Raw genomic sequence first — 17,211 nt, 5'->3', positions numbered from 1 at the left:
TGATCTGTAGTGGATCCCTACCAGGATATCACCTCTATTTTTTTTTACCCCTTTTATCTATACCCAGAGACTTTCAACTCGATAAACATAAATTCTCTTATTATTACATGCATTTCTAGAATACCAATCACAGTAGTATCTGCAGTCCTAATCTGCAAACACTTACTAATATACATACATTTAAGCATGTGAGTAGTCCTAATGACTCCATGGAATACTCATTGCTTGAGTTATGCCTAAACAGTAAGTTGTACCATACATTTCATAACATTAATGTTTTAAAAGTAAAGGAGCCCTAATCATTTGCTTTTGTTTGTTAGTTTGTTTATTTTTCCAAGAAGGGACCAAAACATTAAATGAATTTAAAATGCAGACTTTCTAAATCCCACCACTTCCATCCTCAGCTGGGGCTGGGGGAGGGGTGAAGGTCAGATGGAAAAAGTTTTCACCTTCTGCATCAATCATCCAGAACTTCTATAGGTTAAGCATGCACCAGGTGATAAGTATTTGCCAATAACATGATAAAAACCAAAAATACATAGAGGTCTCATAGAACATTCATGCAAACATCTGGTAGGAAGAGCTCTTAAACAAACTGCCATCTGTCAAACCATCCACTTTGTCAAAGTTCATTTCCTCACTCATGAATACTGGATTATCAGCTTCCAAAAAAACAAACAAACAAAAAAAACCCTGCCATACTCATAGATTAAGTATTTGATTAATTTAATAGCACACGCTTTTTTGCAAGATATAAAACTTCAGTGGCCAAGTTAATCTTATCAAATTTAGCCTCACATAGAGTAGCTGTATATTGTTTAAGAGAGCTGGCACCCCAGGGAATGCTTGACAAGCGAGCTGTTAAAAACTCTGCCTGAGCTCTGCATTTGATTTTGGCAGTCCAACAGTCAGGCATAATAAAATAGCTGGATTTTCTTGGGAAATTTGGACAAGTATAATTGGCAGCAGACATCTGATTACCAGGCAGGTGAGGAATATAAACCAGCAAAGAGGTGAGTTTGAATGCTCCCTAACTTGCTTCCCTGCTTGTCTTTTGAACTGCAGGAAGCATGAAGCATATCTTAAGCTGGTGGAAATTGTCACATCTCCAATGATTTCACTGAAGTCAGCGGATCTTTGACAATTTCCACCAGCTGAAGATCTGCCCCTATGTCTTTATGTTTAGTCTTTAGGCACTTGCTCCTTCAACTTTTCTTTTGGTCTGGGTGAGGGAAGCTGTACATTTTCTGTTAAAAAGTGAGATAAAGTGTTCTTCCCCAGCAGCAGAGTGAAAAAGCCCTTTTGCTAACTCCTTTCCTGATATGACTTGCTGCTGCATTAAATGGCCTATATCACATGAATAAAACTTCTGGTTATAATTGATTCTTTTTGCACCATAGTCTGTTTATGCTGGTTCATTTAATGTTTTAAATAAAGTTGGGTTGAGATTTCAGATGCACAAAAGACAGCATGTTCAAAGTTAGGATTTGCTCAGCAAAAGAAACTTGGTTCTCTTGTGCATACTCAGTGTAATATACTCTATTATTTGTTTTATGCCATCTTTCCCGCCATAGTGTGGTTGAGTTGTTGTAAGAGCAATCATTTTAAATGTCTTTTCTTTTGTGCATCTAAATCTCAGCATTGACTTCAGTTTTTTACATTCAACTTTGTTAGCATTAAAATAGTTTAAGAATAGTGAAAGGTCACACACTGAATGAAATAAACAAGTGATATTTCTGTGAGTATGTGATAAATCAGTAAGAAGATGAGGTTCCTCTCTTGAATAGTATACTGTAGTTTAGTCAAATATTTATAACATTTTGTGTCTTAAGTAATTACTTTCAAACTTGGCAAAGCAAACATTGCTCATTAACAAATAAGTATTTTAAAAATATACTCTCTTTTTAAGTTAAAAAGAAATTGAACTTAACTGTACAGTTTCCTAGCACACGTGTGTTGGAGCCCAGATGTTGAAACTTGATTTGTATTTCAGTTTTCTTCTGTCATAGAAAAATATCTCTCTGCAGTGTTAGTTTTTTTAAATAATAAAAACCCCACAAAAGTAGGCAATGCCACAGGAACTTTAACCACAAGGGAATGTCACCAATATATATGTTATTTTCATCCAACTGGGTAAAGCCTATATCAGCCTCTCCACTGGTGTCTTGATTCATTCCAGGTTTATAGCTGGTTGTTCTTGTTCGTGTTTATTAACCATCAACAATGTGCACGCTGTTTTACAAGAGAAAGATGAAGATTTCCCTGAGGTATGGCACAGTTTGTATTATAGAACCTAGGTGCCACAGTCATAGACCAGGACCCCATTGTACTAGGCACTGAACAAACACAGCAAAAAGACAGCCCCTGCCCGAAAGAGCTTACAATCTAAGTATAAGTGTTGGATAGAGACCGACTGAAAGGGGAGTACCAGGAAGCAAGGAGACAGTTTTGGTCAGCATTATAGGCAGTGGTTTCAGCATAACAGCTGCCTAATTGCTGTCAAGTTTTTGTAGGCATCAGAGCAAAGGAGAGTTTCAAGGAGGGATCTGAAATAAAACAATGAAATGTTTTTGCAGATGTTTATGGGTAACTCTTCCTAAGTTTGAGGGGCAGCATGGGAGAAAGTACAACGGCGTTTGCCTGAAAATGTAACAAGTGGTTGGTGGAGGCTGACATCATGGGCTGATTGGAGGAGGAAGCTGACCTTTCAACACTGAATGAGAGATGTTTCAGATGGGGGGGATAGGTTGTGAAGGCCTTTGAAGAGAGAAGTGATAATGTCAAAGTGACAGGGTAGGAAAATGAATTTTGCAGCAGCAATCTGATTGGATATGAGTGGGGTGAGACTGCATTTGTCAAGGCCAAAGAAAAAGATGTTCCAATAATTGTAACATGAGATAAGAGTTTTAGCCACATGAATGGATAGGAAAGGCCGTATCTTAGAGATGTTACAGCAAAACAATCTGCAAGGCTTAGACATAGCCTGAATGTGAGGACCTAGAGCAAGTTCCAACTCAAGGATAAATCCTATGTTACAGGCCTCAAGGACAGCCACAGAAAACTTAAGATGTACTTGGAGACCCAGAAAAGAGGTTGAATTAGGGTTTTGTGTGGTCAAAGATTAGTTTAAAAAAATCGATGAACAATTGTAGTTTTTTTCATAATAAATTGTGGTCGTTTTTGGTCATCTATGGGTGTTGGTCAATTATTTTGAAATTTCAACAGAAAATGATAAAATACTTCAACATATTTCATGAAAATGTATTGCTGGTTTTTTTGGGTTTTTTTTAATAGCTTTCCTTACGGTTTCATTTTTTTCCTTATAACATCTTGCTCTATTTCTCTGTTTTCTTTAATACAATCTTGGGATGGAGAAGGCATATCAATGACATAATGTCTGTGAGACTTAGGAAGGATCAGAGGAGCAGTAGGTGACAGCAAGGTACACTGGGATTGGTAAAACATTCCATGGATTGGAGCATTGTGGAAGACTGCAGTAGGAGAAGTAAACTAAAGATACAGTGAAGAGGGTGAGAGGAAATGCAACTGGAAAAATACTCTGGGATGTAGACTGAAGCAGAGTTTTTCAAGGTCCTAAAGAAAGAATGAGATATTTAAATGTGATATGGTTGGCTGGGAACTGCAGAGACACCTGGCCACACCTCCGCATAGGAGCTGGACGGGGGACATGCCGCTGCTTCAAGTAGGCACCACCTGGAGCCTGCACCCCGACCCCCTCCCATGCTCCAACCCCCTGACCCAGACTGGAGCCCCCTCCCGCACCCTGAACTCCTCATTTTTGGCCCCACACCAGAGCCCTCAGCCCCAGCCAGAGCCCTCACCCCAACCCCCTGCCCCAGCCCTCATCCCCCTCCTGCCTTCTGAACCCCTTGGTCCCAGCCTAGATCACCTTCTACACCCCAAATTCCTCATCCCCAGCCTCACCCTAGGACCCGCACCTCCAGCCGGAGTCTTTGCCCTCCCTACCACATGCACCCCAAACACCTGCCCCAGCTTGGAGCCCCCTCCCACACCCTGAACTCTTCATTTCTGGCCCCACACCGGAGCCTGTACTCCCAGCCGGAGCCGTCACCCCGTCCCACACACCAACCTCCAATTTTGTGAGCATTCATGGCCTGCCATACAATTTTCATACCAAGATGTTGCCCTTGGGTCAAAAAGTTTGCCCATCCCTGGAATAAAAGGTATTTCTGGTTTCTATCACAGAAGCAATGAATCAGAGTTCTATGCTGTATTTGGACAGAGTTCTATGCTGTATTTGAGGTTTTACATTGTGACCCTTTATTGTTGTACAACCCTGTGAAAAGGAGAGGGCTTTTCATCCCTAGGCTTTGTTGGAATTAAATGGAGTCTGTATTTTGTTTATGTGACCCTGAATGTGTAGAAACAGCCTGCCTTTTAACCTCTGGGGACTATGGATTTAACCTATTTAACATGTGGAAATAAAAACTAATCTAAAATATTTTCTCTGATTGATTTTGTTCAGGCATTCTTTAACTGACATTTTAAATATTCTTCACTTATTTTGTGAGGTGCTAGCATGCCAATGGTGGAGATATTTCAAAGAAAATGTACACGTTTGAAATATCTGGAGGAATTATTTTTAATAATAATAATAAAGTAATTAATATGTATTTTAGCTAAACAGAATTGCAGTTAGTTAATAACCATCTAATCAATATTTTGCAAATGAGGTAAAATTTTATAGGACTACAGAATTCTGAACAACATGGGTCTCTTATTGAGACTGCAATCTAAATATGCCCGTAGCTGAATAATTAATGTCATCCAGTTAATGGAATTCATAACAACTACTTGGGGACTAAAATAATGTCTTCATAAGAAGAAGAAACAAACCAAGCAAGTTTTTAGTTGTCTAATTATATAAACTCTTTGAGGCATAAAGTGAAATTTCTCAACAATAAACAAATGAGGTGAGCATTTTCTGTTGTTCATAGCATATAGTATTCTGGTTTAATGCTACAAACCACAAACATGTTTTCCGTATCTATGATTTTTAACATGTACTTTGATCTATGCACAGAGGGTCAAATTCATGTGAGTAGTGCCATTGAAATCAATGAGAGAATTCATGGCTGTGACACAGGAAAGCACATGCTTAAATTTAAGCACATGAGTACTTCTACTGAAGTCAAGACTGCTCACGTGCTTATAGTTAAGCACATGCTTTTGGGAGGTTGGATGGGGAGAAGCTAGTAGTGAGTGCAGAAGGGAGCTGGGGCTGATGATGATGATTTATTTCCATTGCCACCGTGCCTAGGAGCCACAGTCATGGATCAGGACTCTTTTGTGGGAGGCACTGACAGAGAGGCAATAGATTGTTGAGGATGCAATAGTAGAGATGTGGAAAGGCTTTTCTGGGTCTGGGTCTAAATGAATAAGCCAAGAGGGCTTTTGCTTATATAACAAATTAAAATTAACAGAAAATATCAGTGTATTTTCCTAAATATTATGGAAAATATAGAACAATCCCTATAATAGTGTCTCCATATTTAGTTCACCTGGGTCACCCTCTTAGCATTAAAAGATTTGTTTTATATTAATTTTAATATTTCATTTACATATCACATTGGCTGTCATGTAGGAATTTGGATGTTTGCCATGCTTTCTTATATTATTTGTAGCACAATTGTGTAAAGAAAATGTTTCCTTTCCCCTACATCTTCACCCCTTTCTCTCTCTCCCACCAACCACCATTATGCATGACAATGAAAAATATCAAGAGTTTCCTATTCTCACAGGATCTTTTTTTCATTTTTAGCATTAGTCTTTGTGGATTTTCTGTCTTGATATTTAATTGATCCTGAGTCAGCATTTAGGAATGCAGCACTCTGTAACACTGTCAATAACATCTTCATAGTAAATCTATATGTGGTCCACTGGCAATGGTATCACATGTTGGCAATGCAAAAGGCAGTTAAAGTAGTGACTGCCATAAAGCAGCTAACAATGAATGTGATGCAGAGACTGGCTGAGCACCTGCAATTTTCCTTGACCTTAGTGTAGAGTTATGGGTGCTCAGATCTCCCAGGAGCAAGCCAAAGGCTGTGAAGTCATTGACAGAGAAGAATCATCATTCAAACTACATTTTCATTTCCACTACTAGTTTAAAAAATAACTAATGTTCCATCACAAAGTAATGACTTCTATCGTCCAGGCATATGAGTAGCGAAGTTTGCATTTTCTCTAAGTGCTTCATTGTGCTATAGCAATAGGCCTCTTATCATGTGTCTCTTTCACATATATATTGTAAACACTATAACTGTTCTCACTATGTTAAGGCCAAATTACCCTTCTGCCCTATAACATCCACAGTGGCATCAACGTGAACTATGAGACTTTGATCAAAATTAGCAAACTTGTGTGCCTCAACTAAAGCACAAAATGTTTGTGCCTCTGATTTTCAGAAGCGCTGACTAACCGCAGCCTCCCTTGATTCCAGTTCTGACTTCACTGGGAGCTGCAGGGACTCAGCATTTTGAAAATCAGGCCTCTCTTTGTTAGATTCCTAAACATGGGGCAGGTCCACACTACAACCTAAGTCGATATAACATACATCACTCAGGGGTGTGGAAAAGTCCCCCAAGTGATGCAAGTTTTGTGCTGTCCACACTAGTGCTATGTCAGTGGGAGACGCTCTCCTGCCAATATAGCTTCCACTTCTCGCCGAAGTGGAGAAATTATGCCGATGGGAGAGTGCTCTCCTATTGGTGCAGCTGTGCCAATGTAGCGCTGTAGTGTAGACTTGCCCACAGATTCAAAGATTTTAAGGCCACATGGGACCATTATGATCATCTTGTCTGTCCTCAACACAGGCCATTCAATTTCAGTGAATAATTTTCACATCAAGCTCTTAACTTCTGTCAAAGCCCATAACTTCTGTTTGAAGGATTTAGGAGCCTCACTTTGGGTACCCAGGTTTGACAGTTGGGGCCCTAGAGCCCAATATTCAAACTGAGCAGCACAATCTTATGCCACTGAAGTCAGTAGAAGTTTTGCATTGACTTCAGTGGGAGCAAGATTAGAGCCTAAATTGGGATACCCAGTTCTGCAAGGGGGTGCTCAGATTGGCACTTAGGTGTCCCAGTACCTATTTTAATTGTCTAACAGCTTATTTCAGCACCCAAATGTGAGATTTAGGTGCCTTCATTTGAATATGTATACTTATCAGAATGATGTATCAGCCACACAGGAAGAATGTTACCCACATTTTTTAAAAAATATTGAAAGCTACAGAAATATCATCTGCCACATTTTTGTTCCACACATGTCCTCTCCAGGGGTCAGACTGGAGGCACAGAGAAAGTGTCTGTATTCTACTCAGCTCTTTTCACGGCTTACAAAAATGATGAGCAGTGAAATAGCTGATTGTGATGACATTTAAATTGCTGCTGTTAGGCTTCAGCATTAGTCATCCTTCCATCCACATTCAAAGCTCAAGTAAATTGGCTTTGCACAGAAATTCGAAATGAAGTTGGGGAAAAAGGAACCCTTTCCAGGGCTTAGTCAGGAATGACTGTGTAAGCCCTCAGCCTGTGAGTCATAGCACCGAGTGGACATCTCATCTACACCGGCACTTCTGGCACTGCATTACCGCTCTACCATGGTACTGACAATTGGAGTGGCAGTGTAGACGAGCCATAAGCATTTTAACCACTGTATCATTTAACTCTGATCAAGCCAGTTATAGATGCCAAATATTTAAAACACAGGCCACTGCTGGTGTACACTAATGCTTCCAGTATTGCTAGTACCAGTGGGGCAGCTCAACTGGTAGTGCAGTGGGAGACTTCAACGAAAAGGCAAGTGTGGATAAGGCTTGTGGGCCTCCTACCACACAGATGCAGTAGTGCTGAGTCCTGCTGTGCAGCCTTTCCCTCCCAGCACAGTGGGTCCATGGATGTTGTTGTGTTTGTGGCCTCCTGGGTTGGTAGAGAGGAAATGGCAGTCATTCTCTCCTTAGAGTGGTTGCTTCACTTTGCATGCTGGTATGTTTCCAGTTCCAGTTCAGAATGATGACTTCACTAGAGCTTGTGATGAAAAATGCCAATTTTTTTTCAAATGGATTTTTTTTAAATGTATTAATTTTGGCAGATATTTTTGCAGAAAAATATTTTCTAAAGAAAAAGTGTTCAGAAATTTTTGACTTGGGAAATTCTGAAATTTTTGGTTGAATTTTATTTTATTGGATATTTCCATTTTTATATCATTATTATTGTATTATTTTTGACCGTGTCAAAAAGTTTTTTATTACAATACAAACTGGATACACTTTGAACTAGAGAATAAGACAGGTCTTTCAATCTTCTTTAAATAGCAGCTTCCTTAATGATTTTAAAAATAAAATAAACTATTTCAATTATTTTATTGTGCCATATCACGTTATGTCATTAGCAGTGCATATTACTTTATGGGAAATTAAAATGTTCGGTTGTGTTCCCCTTCAGAATTAATACAAATTCTAAAATACCAAAACTCTTCCGTGAAACAGATATTCAGTTTTGACCAACTGTAGTCCTCACAACCATCTGGGGTGGAAATTAGAGGTGGTCACAAAAAAATTCTTTGTAAAAATTTCCCCGTTTTTCATCAGAAAATGTTTGTGAACATTTTCCATCTGCCTCTGCCAGAAAGTTGATTTTTTTATACTATATATATATATTTTATATTTAAAGAAATATATATATACTATATACTATATATTTTATATTTAAAGAAAAATTAAAACATCAGTCTTTGGGAAACTAATAAGGTCACCAGGGAAGGGCTGCTTTGGTGAATCTCCCCATTCTGGTAATAGTCAATCCCCACTCAAACCCTGGTTTTTGCATAAGGGATAACTAAAATTAGTAGAAAAAATACTCAGCACTGGAATAGATGGAGAATTAGTCATAACAACAGACTTCTATCTCACTAAGGCAGTACACTAAAATCTGCCATAAACTATGGATTAGCAACGAGGCTTCACAAACCAATATATTTCTGATATATCCCAAGCAACAAGACTTTGTGGGGATTTTAAATGAATTCTTCCTGTGAGTTGAGACTAGTAGTTTGGTCCAAACATAGAATCCAAAGATCCTTTGTACGTTTACACTTTAGGATTGTTATTGCTAATTGTACAATAACAAGTGAGGGGAATATGACCAGGAATCCTGGCCAAGAGCACTACACATGTTTTCCTCCTCAAGGCAGCAAGTTTTCTCATCTTTCACCGCTTCTGAATTTAATCATGTAGACAAAGCATAGTCAAGTGAACATCTTTGTTGTCAAGTTCAGGTTTTCTGCATGTTCAGTTTGCCAGTATTTGGTACGGGGCTGAAGCATATGAACTTTAAACTGATCCAATTAGACATTTCTCCTGTTTGAGCTGCATGGAACAAGCCCACAGTTCACCATCTCGGAGCCTATCAGAGGTAATTTGACCAGACAAAAGAAGCATAAACCAGATAAAAGATCATTAAAAAAACATTCCGTTATTCAGAATGTTGAGTTGTGTGTCAAAGGCGGGAGGAAAAGCTATTCAAATTTTCCTCCATTTATGTTGTACATAGAAAGATTTTTAGACACTGAATAACACTTGGAGAAAATGGATTCCATGCTCGGGATTCTGTATGAATATTGAACTCCTTACATTTTACATATCGACTGATAGTTGTAACAGATTATTTAGCAGGCTAACAAGTGTATCCCCAATCCCAGGACCAAAACTGTAAGTCAGATTTTTAATGGTGTTCCTAGCAGCCAAATCCACCTTAAGTACTACTTTGCTGAATGAGCCAATAGCCTTTCATTTTAAAATTAACAAAGATTAGGGAATTTAAGATCTATAAAGAAATCTGTCATGTATAGATTTGTAACCTAAGATATGAGTCATACAAGCACAACCTAAGACATGAGATACCACTGATATATGTATATGTGTGTACATGACTCTGTGTGGGGAGCACTTTCAGCTGCCACAACAGACAGGAAGATCTTGAAATGGCAAGTGAGGGCTACAAAAATAATTTATTTTCTCCACATGGAAGATAAAGATCTGTTTGTTCTCCTTTCTAGTCGTTCTCTACCTTAATGAATTACATCACTAAAGTATTAACAGAATATTGTTCTTGAGGCCCTGATCTGGAACCCAAGTATGTACGTACACACACACATGTTTACTATGTAAACTTTCTCACACTTGTGAGAGAAGTTATACACATGCCTTGCATGGAGCCTAAATTTGTTTTAAAACTTTGTCCCAGTTATATTCTCTGTTGTCTGCAAAAGTTTATACATATTTTCTTTCTGATGTTGCCATTTTCGGGCAAACACTCTTTTTTGAATAGTGCTCAGATTAATGAGGCTGCTTTTGTTTGACATCTTCAACATAGATACTTCAGTGTTTTACTCCCAAATGGTTTTGTTTAACCAAAATAATCAAAGATATTAGTGCACCTATGCAAAGAGCATGATTATTAATTACTGCTTTAGAATCAGTAGAAATAACAGAAAATCTGACATCTGGGATGGTTTTATACAATAGGCCCTGATCCTGCAATGTGCAGACCCACGGGGACCAGGGTGACTGTAGTAAAAGGGTCAAAGGGATGAAAAGAAATTCAAGGTTGAGTGGGATTTTCAAAAGTGTCTAGGGGAATTAAGTACCCCAGCTCCCAAGAGCCACAGCCTTGATAGAAGGAGGATTTGATACAGCATTCTAGTGGGAACTTGACTCAGACACAGTGGGCCAGATTCTCTTTGCTTTCTCCACTTACTTCACACTTACTCTACTGTGAATTGGGATTAACTTCAATGAAGACAAAGTAACACCAGCATGAAGCTGGTGTAAATGAATGTAGATTCAGTCCTGATGCCTCCAGGAGAAAAGACCAGACCCAAACCTGCTTCACCCTTCGACAACAGTGCCAGGTCATACCTCCTGGCCAGTGCACAGTAAGGCATGACATAGCTCTGCCCTCACCGCACTTCATCCCCCAGCTCTAGGAGCTTCTGATTGTTTATCTTGTTGCGATAAAAGGTCTTGAATTAGGTTTGTGTCCAATAAACTAAGTAGACTGCCCAAAAATTATAAGGGCTAGTTTGTTCAGCTCTTACACTGTTGCACACTTACTTACACAAGTAAACCTACTTTTTAAATAGAGGTCAAATTCACAAGGCTCCTTTGAGATCTGTGGAGTGTTACTTTTGTGAGTAAGTGCTCACCAGTATGAATAAGGATTGCATGACCTAGTCGTAAATGAGCTTCTCTACTAAGACTGCATTAACTAGTCACTTAGCGGTAGATTCTGATATTAGTGTTGAACAGTACCTTATTCAACAAGTCTCATCAACTGCTGTCCGGCATGAGTGAGGATGGCAGATTTGACCCATAACTTTTGAGTAACAGAGGAATTATTTTTATATGGCATATTATTTTGGGGCTCTTTGTTTTATATTTGGGCCAATCCTGCATCTCTACTCATGTGAATAATCCTATTGGGCTACCTAGATGAATAAAGACTATAGAACTGATCCCTTTCCCTGCTCTTTGTAATTTTTAGTGGCAAAGATCAAAATTTCCATAAAGGGTGTTCTTCCTCCAGCACCTAATCTTTAGTAGTCTGGGTTTCTTTCATCAGGATATTACTGACTTTCTCCATCCTTGTTATGTCTAGATATATTAGTTTTTATGCTTAATTTTCTTTATGCCAATAAACTCCTGTCTTTTTTAAATGATGTGTCAGATTGTTGTTATTATCTTAATGCCTTTCATCTCCTTGTTTATTTTAACTCACAAATACCTATATAATTAAAATGTATCATGTTATTTCCTAGGTCCTTGCTTTTTCTGTATCCCTAAAGCCTAAGGTCTAACAATTAGCTTGAGTTGTTTTTCTTCGCAATTACTACAGAGAACTGAGTTTTAAAAAAGATTGTATCGCTAAAAGCACTATTTCACATTCTATACTGGGAACTTTATTTCCTATTAAAATACACTTAGGGTACATCTTCACTACCCACCGGCTTGGCGGGTAGTGATCAATCTATCGGGGATCAATTTATCACATCTCGTCTGGACGCGATAAATCGATCCCCGAATTGACGCCTGTACTCCACTTCATCAGGAGGAGTAAGCGGGGTAGACGGGGGAGCCGCCGCGGTCAACTCGCTGCCATGAGGACAGCCAGGTAACTCGAACTAAGATACTTTGACTTCAGCTACGCGAATGTAGCCAGTGTAGCCCAGGCCTTAGTAAGAAAGCTTTCACCTGCTGCTTTTAGTTATAGTTATTGCACAGTTGTAATATTTTATATTTTGCTAGGCTCTGGCTTGCAAATGTAAAGGTCATAATAGAACACAGACCCTATGGGCCAGTTTCTCTTCTGCTGTAATTCTTTTGACTTCATGGAGTTATACCTGTCAAATTTGGTCCCTGAGATTTTTATACACATGAAAGTTCTGGGAATTTCAAGGTACTTTTTTCCCCTCCTGTGGGTTTCCTCAGAAGTACTGAAGGAGCATAGAGACCTAAATCAAGCATATTGTATAGCATCCGATATCTTATTTTTAAATCTGATTGCAAAACTGCATGAAGCTCAGCAGTGTTGAAAGCCAGTGCTCAGTGGTTCAGAGCAGAAACAGAGACCCAGAAAACCAAAAAAAAAAAAAAAAAAAAAAAAAATTTGTTAAAACTTGGGACTAAATAAAAGGGGGCATAGCTTTTACCTAAATACATGGATATGGAGGTGGGTATATGTGTGTGGAGCACATAACACTTACTTTTTTAAAGTATCAAGGTCACAGGTCAGACATTGCTCAAATTCCATAAGTGAAAGAAAGTAACTCTATTTTAATTAGGCAAGGCAATGGTATGGCTAAAGTTTTCATGTATAGTCATTTGGCAGGAGCACCCTTTAATTTCATGTTTTTATAAAAACAAACAAAAAACCCAAACACTGCCTCCGAGAGCATTCAACTCTTCCAACTGTGTCAGGGGAGGGACCTCACAGGAGTATACTGTCAAAGGGTTAGAATCATAGAGGTAAAAGGGACCGCAAGAGTCATCTAGTCTAACCACCTGCCGAGATGCAGGATTTGCTGTGGCTAAACCATCCAAGACAGAAGCTATCCAGTCTCCTTTTGAAAACATCCAGTGAAGAAGCATCCACTATCTCCTTAGGCAGTCTGTTCCATTGTCCTATTGTTCTTACAGTTAGGAAGTTTTTCCTGATATTTAATTTAAATCTCCTATACTGTAGTTTGAACCCATTACCCCTTGTCCTGCCTTTTTTGTCAAAGAGAACAACTTTTCTCAATCTTTTTTTCTGGCAGCGTTTCAAGTCTGTGAAGACTGCTATTATATCTCCCCTTAATCCCCTCTTTTCCAAACTAACCAGACCCAGTTTGTTCATCCTTTGCTCACATGGCTTGCATTCCATCTCTTTGATCATCTTTGTCACTTGCCTCTGGATCCTTTCCAGTTTCTTTATATCCTTTCTATACATTGGTGACCAAAACTGGACTCAGTACTCCATCTGAGGCCTAACCAGTATCAAGTCGAGTTGTACTATCACCTCCAAGGACTTCCATGCTATAATTCTGTTACATTTGCTTATTTTGCAACAGCATCACATTGCTGACTCATGTTGAGGTTGTGATCCATCACGAATCCCAGATCTTTCTCAGCTGATGCCAACCCAGTTATCCCCCATTCTGTATTTATGCAATTGGTTTTTCTTCCTTAAGTGTAGCACCTTACATTTGTCTTTGTTGAATTTCATTTTGTTTTCTATAGTCCGGCCTCTCTGAATTTTATCATGCCCTCAAAGTGTTGGCAACCCTCCCCACAACGTTGTGTCATCTGCAAACTTGATCATTATGCTCTCTATACTTGCATCCATGTCATTAATAAAGATATTAAACATCACCGAACTCAGAACAGATTGATGTGGAACCCCACTGGGGACCTTCCTCCAATCTAACCTCTTTCCATTAATAGTTATTCTTTGTTTGCTGTTGCAGTCATGGATGCTGTTAGTAACCATTGTTTCTCCAGAGTTAGGGAGATGGGTTGCAAAAAGCTCTATTTAGTTATATTAACATTTACAATATAAATCATTGGAGGGCAGACTTGTACAAAAAAGCCATATTAGAATTAGAAAAAAAATCAGCTGTATAAATGTGTGTGAACTGTTAGCATAGTTGGAAGATCGTTAGCCATTTGATTAATAGTGTCAAAGAAGATATAATAGGAATTAACTTGTTTCTCTATTATCCTGAACATTAATTTATGGTGGCAGTCAATGGAGCTGGGAGGCAAGTTAGCTATAATTGTGTGTTCTTTAACTTAACTATTACTTGTCAGACTTGGGGGCGGAGGGCATTGTTTGGTTTGATTGTTTCTTGTAAATATTGCAGGGTTAAGTGACTGTTTTTGTTTGTGCATGTTTAAGATTTTCCATATACAGAGTGAAAAGTCTATTAAATCACCCTTATTAGGCAATCTCTTGTAATAAGACACCATGCTAAACTATACTCCAATGTACTGAGCACAAATCCATTTTGCCTTAATTGGGAGACTCCTCTCAGTTAGTATAATTGTCAGTCCCTGGAGTGGACCACTTCAACAGATTTTGCTCTTTTATTAATTGTTTTTCCAGAAGGATGGGGGGAAAAACCTGTGAATTGCTGTACTTCAAATTTGATTGTAAATATATTGGACCTGATTCTCCTCTTACACCAGTTTTACACTGGTATGATTCCATTGACTTCAGTAGAATTACTCCCGATTTATAACTGTATGGGTGAAGACAATCAGGCCCCCAAGCTGTAACTTTTGGGCGTCTGCTTCACCTCTCACTTATAAGAATGTAAATCAAGTATAAATCCATTGAAGGCAAGGTAATTATGCTGAAGTATGAGAAGGGAATCCCACTTACTGTATGCGTGTGTGTAATAGATATAAAATCCTTCCAGGGGAAAGTTGTATAAATGTTTATCAATTAGTAAAGGGGGGAAATGAATCTTGCAGTCTCTCAAAGGAGAGAAATATTGGAAAGCCTGGAAATTCCAAGTGAGGATTACACTGAGAGAGAAAGAGCTCATCAATGAAAAATAGCCTTTTTTTCCACCTGCAGATCATGTGGATTTCAAAATTTTCCAGTTTCAAAAGTCATAAATGCATTGAATCTGTTTCATTTCTGTGGGTTTTCTTCAAAGCTGAGGAAATCTTGAGCACTTTGGTGTGAGTGCATGCAGTTATTTTGCTTTGTTATGTATTTGTTTGTGTTATTGTAGTGCCTAGGAGCCCCAGTCATGGACCAGGACCTAATTGTGCTCGGTACTGAACAAACACAAACTGGAAAGACCATCCCTGCCTCAGAGAGCTTACAATCTAAATAGACAAGAGAGGCACAGGGAGGGAGAAGAGGTGGAACACACAAGTAGAGTGAACAATGTGATGGCAGCAAACAGCGTGTTCATGCCACAATTTTTGTTCTCTCTTTTGGCCCCTCTCTTTAGCTGGGTATACTTAGGAGGGATAAGCTAAGTGGAAAGAAAATGAAAGAAAGGGGGAACCGAGAAAAGAGAGACGGGGAGGGGAGAAGAGGGTAAAAGGGGTTGATATGAATTGATGCTGAGAGGAAGCAACTGTAAGGGAGGGGAGAGATGGAGCAAAGAGCTGATTAGCACAGAACAGAGAGAGACCAGTCAAAACTAGAGAAAGTTCTCCAGAAAGCCAACAGTCCCTGCCTTGGCTGCCTCTGTCCCTACTGGCTGAAGACTCTGGCAGGCTTCCCTTTGCAGCTTTCTCAAAGCCACATGGTGTGGGAGAGGGGAGGGGCAAGAGCATGGGGCTCCTAGTGCCCTTATTTTGTGGGGTCTCCCAGGTGCAGTTCTGAGTCTAGAGAGTATTGGGGGAAGGGATGGGACCCATTTCTCCCTTCCCACCAATGCAGTGCATGCAGTCCTTGCTTTGGCTGCTTCTGCCGCTTTCAGCTGGCATCTATAGTCTCTAAATGTGACGCCTGCCACCCTGCACATCCAGGAGTGCAAGTGTCTTAATTTTATGTCCTGCCATTAATAGGTCTATAGACCCAGATACTACTTAGGGCCAGACTGTGGCCACATTGTTGTGAAGTGAGGGAGTGAAGAAGCTCAGCAGCAGGGACATGTTCTGGCTGTTTCACCCAATACTCCTGTGGGAGCACATACCAGAACAGTTGCTGTCCTCCCATTTCAATGGGGGTGCACTGAGACAGCCCCACTGTCTGACGGAGGTGGGGAAGGGAAGGCTCCCTTTTGAGGAAGTAAAGCCCATTACCAGATTAATGTATTGGCTACACTTCCCCAGCTGATTATTCCGCACTCTTCCCTGTCTTGCACATCCACTCTGTGACCCAGCGTGTCACAGTATGGCAACACTTACATTTGTAAAGATACAGCTTGGTTTAAATGTCATAGCAGCCCGTAATGATCTCAACAGTCTTCAACAAGAGTAAGGTAGTTCAGTTGCTATTGCTCACCCATGAATTTTCATAATCATTGAAGTGATGATAAGGTCAACTGTCTGGTTTGTGAACATAATTGACTCCTGGTGTTCATGTATTTTTGGATGAATGTGTGAGGCAGAGTTCAGGTTATTTGGGTAACTCTCCAAACTTCCTAATCAATTTGTTTGTGGTGATAAGGTCAACTCAGAAAAATAAATTGGGAAGGTAAAATCTTGGCCCCACTGACATCAGTGGGAGCTTGGCTATTGATTTCCGTGGGGCCAGGATTCCACTCAGAGTTCTTAGATCAATCCATTTTCAAGCAGGGAATGATCAAACCCATTAAAAAACCCTTTTTTGAAAGGTCAAAACACTGATTTTTTTCTTTTAGAACACCCATATGTTGGAAATGCCTATTCTGTTTTGCGTCAGACTTTCCAGAAAAATTTTACTCTGACAGAGGACCATGCAATGAAGATTCTTGTGATATTAGAGTGGGGGGTCAAAATCAGCCTTCTAATGGAATTGAAGATGAAATCTTAGCTGTGGACCCATTGCAACACACATACAAATAATACAGTATGTAGCTTTTGGGGCAAAAGTATTGTTTTTTCACATGTGTGATCAAATGAAATGGAGACAATCAATCAAAATGCTACAGAACGAATCACTGGTTTCTTTTTTGTTCGAG

The 17,211-nt window shown here is 39.4% G+C and overlaps 1 protein-coding gene across 1 annotated transcript in view; it reads left to right on the top strand.

Annotated features, from left to right (window-relative positions):
* Positions 1-17,211, top strand: part of EDIL3 (EGF like and discoidin domains 3) — a 385,232-nt gene that overhangs the window by 282,325 nt on the left and 85,696 nt on the right. The window lies entirely within an intron of this gene.

The sequence above is a fragment of the Eretmochelys imbricata genome, chromosome 5, assembly GCF_965152235.1.
Source record: "Eretmochelys imbricata isolate rEreImb1 chromosome 5, rEreImb1.hap1, whole genome shotgun sequence".
NCBI lineage: Eukaryota > Metazoa > Chordata > Testudines > Cheloniidae > Eretmochelys > Eretmochelys imbricata.
This window is presented reverse-complemented; position numbering and strand designations above follow the sequence as displayed.